At 45.7% G+C, this 6,232-nt stretch overlaps 1 long non-coding RNA gene across 1 annotated transcript; it reads left to right on the top strand.

The window, feature by feature from the left end:
• Positions 1-262: 262 nt before the first annotated feature.
• On the top strand, positions 263-5,342 carry LOC141567431 (uncharacterized). The gene is made up of 2 exons (XR_012490011.1): positions 263-807; positions 3,456-5,342. It is a non-coding gene; the product is annotated as an uncharacterized LOC141567431 (long non-coding RNA).
• Positions 5,343-6,232: the final 890 nt, after the last annotated feature.

Below are 6,232 nucleotides of genomic sequence, written 5' to 3'. Positions count from 1 at the left end.
AGCCACCGGTAATTAGACTTAGTTTGTTTGCAGTTTGATCCATCTTGATACTCATAGCTTTCTAGTTGTTTCTCCCCTCACTGATTAACTGAAGAACTCTGTTTGTTCCCTTTCACAAGGCTGTCAATACTTTGTTAATTACAACATCTTAACCTGAAAAGAACAACTTCGTAATTCTCAGGCATCCAGACACTGGAATCCAATTTACAACTACCTTGCAGTTTTTACTGGTGAGGCATAGTCTCAGGTTGCTATGGCTGAGTCCTCCAGGCAGGAGAAATACTGGCTTGGTGCATAGAGTAGATGAAGGCAGAGGGTCAGAGCATGGACACTGGATCACAGAGGAGATGCAAACAACTTTGGTCACTAGTTTGGTCCTATAATTAGTGGGTCCTAAATAGATAAATACCGACTATAAGAAAACAGGACAGGCCCCACCCACCTCGGCCCGCTCCTCTCGGTCGACCTCTCCCGGAGGCCAGAGGAAGAGCGCCCCGCCGCCGAGGCAGCTAGCGCCCGACTCCCAGCGCCACAGCTGGAAGGTAGGACGGATCGGGATCTCCGCAGCGGCCGGGACGCGCGCGGCCGACCGACCGACAGACTGGCAGGGAGTCCGGCCTCGTCCCGAGGCGACGCGGAACCCGCGTCTCATGCCTAGGGCGCAGCGGGAGGCAGATGCCCAGGCAGCGGAAGCGACCCCCCGCCTTTGAAACTTTTGTCTGCGAACGCCTCTCAGATCGGGATGTTCGCCGCGCATCGCCGGACGGCCTACCCCACGCTCCACCTTTGCCGGTTGAAGCCAGACAGGTAACGTCTACACACACGCATGGTCCCCAGTCCTCGTGTCTGGCAGGGTAGTGCAGGATCGTGAAATGACCGTGCCGGCCGAAACCGACACCGAAGACAGCCATGTTCCAATCATCCTTGTGAAGGGAGGGAGGGGGGAGATATTTCCGCAACATTCAAACCATGGGGGTCAAAACGTTAAAACCTCTCCCATTCCGAATTTAAAACGTGGACGACAGAAAAACCCCGAATTATTCATCTAGTGCACTAGCACCGAAAACACGGAGAACGCCTCGCAAGTACTTGGTGAACGACCACGAAGAGTCGGAACGGCGCTTGCCTGACACGCCTACACGGATGATCACGGTCTTTTGCAAGTCTGGACGATTCACCTTTCAACGTACTGTCCCCCGGTGTTTTCGGGATCGGTCATGTCTCCCCCAGCTCCTAAGAGGGGGACGTTTTCACCACGGCCACTTCCCTTTCATCGCTCACTTGCTTCCCCCCCCCCCCCCCCCCCCCCCGCTCAACAACCCTGTATCCAGTCGATCGGGTCGCAGGGCAGCACTCAGTCACAAGGTGGCAGTGTTGTCACGCCCGTGCTCGGGAGTCTTCTAAACCCGTGCAGGTTCACTTCAAGCCCTACCCCCTCTCTAGTCTCTGTCTCCGGTCTTCTCTTCAAAACAAATATTCTCATTTGAGGATCCGTTTTGGGGCAGAGAGGAGTAGTAGACAGCGCTGAACACACTAGAGCGTCTGTGTGACTGCGCGTGTACGTCTGTCCATGTGTGCGTGTGTTTCATTCTGTCAGGTAGCACCCCCCGCTTAAGGCGCGTTCATGGATGTCTCATTAAGTAAGAGGCAGCAAAGGACTGTGACAGAAAGCCCAGGAGCTCTTTGGAAAGAGGGCGTGAGCTGTAGTGAAGTGGACTTAGACTCGGGTCAGCGTTGGGAAGATGAGAGTCTCCACTGGGGGAGGGGCGACCCGTGGGACCCACGTGCGCGTGTCCCGGTCCAGGCAGAGGTGAGGGTTTGCGTGAACTTCAGCTGGCTCCGGGGCGTCTCCCCCTAGCTTTCACTGCCCCCACCTAGAAACATGAGAGCCGGAGGAAATGTTTGGAAGGGCCGGGCCTCTCCGTCCAGATCCTGAGGCTTTTCTCCTCAGGTCCTGGGCAGGGGTCCCCTTCAGGTGCGAGGAGGTTGGAGGCCTCCCCTCCGGAGGAAGGACGGCACCAATGCCCATGTCCCCCCCGTCCAACCCCCCAATCCTCACCACACTCCTCCCCTCCAACTTCAGCCTGGCCCTGGCTCTGAGATCCATAGTGAAACCAACTCTGGCTTTTCCTTTGACCTCCATGACACCGGGACAGGTGGACCACCAGGGATGCACTTACCCCCCCACCCCTCCTGAAGACCCTCATCTAAATTGCACCTAACGTATAAAATAAAAAGAGAAAAGTTACTCCAACGTTTAAAGAAAGAAAGAAAACAGAACACTATTCCACCAGATGGAAGGGCACAAAGGAGTCACATTGATCAAATGCACTTGGGATTCTGGAATTGGATCCTGAGCAAAAAGTGGACATTAGGGGGCAATTGGCAAAATTAAAATAAGGTCTGTAGATTAGTTACTAGTATCACGTCAATGTTAGTTTCCTGGTTTCAACAATTGTATTAGATTTATGTAAGATGTCAACACTAGGGGAAACTGGGTGAAAGATGGAAACTCTTTACTGTCTTTGCAACATGTTGATGACCTTAATGGCTCTATGTAGTACTGGTGTTTTGTAGAATGCCCCTCTATTGGAATTTGTGTGGTGTGGTTTTCATGATTAGACTAGGGTTACTGGTTTGGGGAGGAACCACAGAGGTAAAGTGCAATTCTATCTCATTGTATCAAAGATACATACTATCAATATGATTTACCACTGATGACTATGATGTGGATCACCTGGCTACGGTAGTGCTTTCAGGATTCTCTAGTTTGAAGTTACTCCTCCCCCGACCCACCCATTTCCATACTGTACCTTTTGGAACTGAGTCATCATGTGCAGCCAATACTTAGGGAGTGGAAAGTTATGCTGTCTCTGAGGGAACCACATCTACGAAAGTCATATGGAATTCTTTTCCATTGGAAATTTGTCTCTTCTTCCCCAACTGTTTATTCATACCAGTGTGTACTCATGGGTATTTATTTTAAGCTTTGGTTAAATCTAATAGGCCCAAAAGTTTCTGTTCCAATGGCCATGTTGGTGTCACTGTTCAGTGGCTAGTGACACTGTTGGGCGCCCCACCACTTGGAATGCGGCTGAGTTCGTGGCTGGGCAGCCCCTTGCACGGCTCTGGGTCCTCCTTATTGGCCTTCATTTGGTCCACAGCCTCACTGGGCATCGGGCACCAGCTGGAGAGTTGTGCTCCCTGCTGTGCACCTGGTCTGCCCCCTGGGCAGGTCACTTAGCTGCATCCTTACCTGGGGCCTATGCCAGGTCAGGACCCTGCCCCTGGCTGTGGAGTGGAGGTGGGGAAGGTGACACAGAAATGAGAAGGGGAGTCTTGATGTCTAGGCCACTCCTTTTGAGGAATCCCTGTCCTGTTGTCTACTCTCTAGCAGTTATTCAAATCCTATTATCCCCTTGCCTGTTTCATAATTTTCTGGTTTCTCCTTGGAGCAGAAAGATGTTTCCCCCAGAGAAAACATGGAAGAAATTGAAGAAAGATATCAAAGAAAATCAACTTTTGGTAAGGCAGCTTGGCAACAGAGGCTGGGGCAGTGCATTGTAAGGCCTGGCATTTGGCTTTTCTTTTTGTAATGTGAGTGTCTGACCTAAAGCATCCACTTCAAAGAGGGCTGTCTAGAATAAACACAACACCAGCCACAAGACTAGATAAAAAGCCACGCACACCCTCACTTTGTTTTGCACAGAGACTTTGGTCGATTGTGTTAACTGACAATTTGGGCCACTTGTTTTTTCTCTTGCCTCACTTTAGATTCCTGCTCTTATGTTTTAAATTCACCAATAAAGATTGAACCCTCAACACCCTAGGGCCCCAACCTTTCTCTCTCTCTCTCTCTCTCCCCCAGGTGTGATTCTTTTTCATTCTTTCTTCTTTCTTTCCTTCCTCCTTCCTTCCTTCTTTCCTTCCTTCCTTCCTTCCTTCCTTCCTTCCTTCCTTCCTTCTTTCTTTCTTCTTTTTATTTTTTTTTATTATATAGTTTAAGTGTATTTTTCCAGGACTCATCAGCTCCAAGGCAAGTAGTTGTTTCAATGTAGTGGTGGAGGGTGCAGCTCACACTGGCCCATGCAGGGATCGAACCATCGTGCTCTAACCAACTGAGCTAACCGGCCGCCCCAAGAAAGAAGGTTTCTGGTTGCCTTACGTCAACAGTAAGAGTAAGAGAAGCTTGCATCTGGAACATTTGCCTTAAATGTGACACCTCTCGTGGGAGGTGGTGGTCAGAACAATCACCTGAAAGAACACAGAGTGGGACTCTATTTTCTGTTCAGTTTTTTTGTAAACCTAAAATGGCTATTTTTAAAAAAGTCTATTAATTTTAAAAAAGTGTAGTTAGTGTAACTGTTTGTGTGGTAGATTATGGTCTGATATTGCTATTACTGTATCTTGATAGTGCCCTTGTGGAGGATAGCCATATAGTAAACTTTTTTTATGTTTACTATGATTGACAGAATGAACAAAGAGCTGCATGACCTGGTTGGTTTAGGTTGGCTCAAAATGTTTGGCACATCTGAATAAGGAGGTATTTGAATAAGTTATCAACTGGAAGCAGGCAACAGAACGTCTTCAATAGAGGGAAACCCCATAAGCTGGTAGAACAGCACAAACTTGTGCAAGTTTGTGAAAGGGAAAGAAATTCTGAGACTACTTAGAAACAAATCTATTGTTGAAAAATTGGAGAAACAATGAGAAGTAGCAAGCCAATGTGATTTGTGAGGGAAAAGCAATTACCCGGCTATAGAATTCTTAATTCTTGTCTGTGTTTTCAGGTTGAATAAGGTGAGTAGAAGAAAAAGTGAGTAGTCTCCTTTTTCACTGTAATGAGGTAAATTCTACCTTTTTTCCATTTCTACCAATAAAACTGATCTCTGCTTGCCTATTTTTTATAATTTAAAGTCACCTAATTAAATTCTCAAACAGAGCCTTAAAAGTCCAGACTTCATAACTTTAAAAATATTTTAAGGAGGCAATAAAGAGGATGCAGCCATGGGAAAAGACATAATTCTGCAATATAAAACTTATTCAAAGACTGTTTTGATAAGGTGAAAATAAGCATGTCATAAGAATATCACTTTTATCTTGTGAAAAATGGAGATTTCTTGCATCCTCATAGGTATTGAAAGATTATTATCTTCTTTGTTAACAATATATTCTATCCCTGGTGTGTTATTTTAACAAAGTGGTCCTGTATATATTCCAAGAATTTAGAAATTGTTGCCATGTCCTGTTTCAAAATATGTCTATTTAGTTTTCTTACTTTAATAGCGTATCACTTTGGAATTGATGATAAAAATAAAATTTGTGTTGATAAGTACCATAAATAGTTGTATTTTTTAGTTAAAAATTTCCATGGGGTAATAAAAAGCCCAAGTTTCCTCTAAGTTTCATACTTGATTGAACATAATGAGTCTTATTTCATCTAATTTATAAATGGTGCAGTAATGAGTTGACTAAACAGACCTGAGGCTGAGACACCGAAGGGTGCTTCAGTTTGTCTGACACAGTAATCAAGAAAGACCAAGAAAGATTCCGACATTTTCTTACTAAGACACAAGTCCTAGGGGTAGTCACATTTATCTGCTATGGTTTCAACACTAAAGATCAATGATTATAGAAACAGTGCTTGTTCTTTCTACATCTTGATAAAAATCATCTCAAAGAGTTTTGAAGTAACTTAATTGTTTGCAGACCATAATTAATACTTCCTGACTCCAGGGGGGCAATGCAACTCGACCTTATCTTTTCTATGCATTTCTTCCATTTGATGTAAAACTGCTAATTTTTGAACTGCATGTACCCTCACTGAAAGTCCAAATGCAGCAGAAGTACTTCCTACTTATTCCTCTGCTTGTATAAGCATCCCCCACTTTTCCAAAGTGAGAGCACTATTTCAAGACTTCTTGAAGCTCTGCTCTTGGGCTAATAGTTCTCAGTAAGCCCCCCAAATAAAAATCTTTCCAATAGTTTCAAGGATTCACTTTCTTTTCATTGACATTTACTTGGTGTAGTCGGCAGGAACTTTTGTGAGCCTACCTGGACCGCCTGATATTTGACTGGACTCGGCGCTGGGTACCAACACAGCTGCGATGTGTCCCTCTGATTCCAAGTCTTTCTTTGGGTATACTGGGTGAGCCCTCTGGATCTGGACCTCCCGATTCGGTTGTAGGTCTTGACTTTTATTTGGGTTGTTAGGCAATCCTAGAATGAGAAT

The sequence above is a fragment of the Rhinolophus sinicus genome, linkage group LG11 (assembly GCF_036562045.2).
Source record: "Rhinolophus sinicus isolate RSC01 linkage group LG11, ASM3656204v1, whole genome shotgun sequence".
Classification (NCBI taxonomy): Eukaryota; Metazoa; Chordata; class Mammalia; order Chiroptera; family Rhinolophidae; genus Rhinolophus; species Rhinolophus sinicus.
Note: the sequence above shows the minus strand (reverse complement) of the source record. Positions and strands in the feature narration are given on the sequence as shown.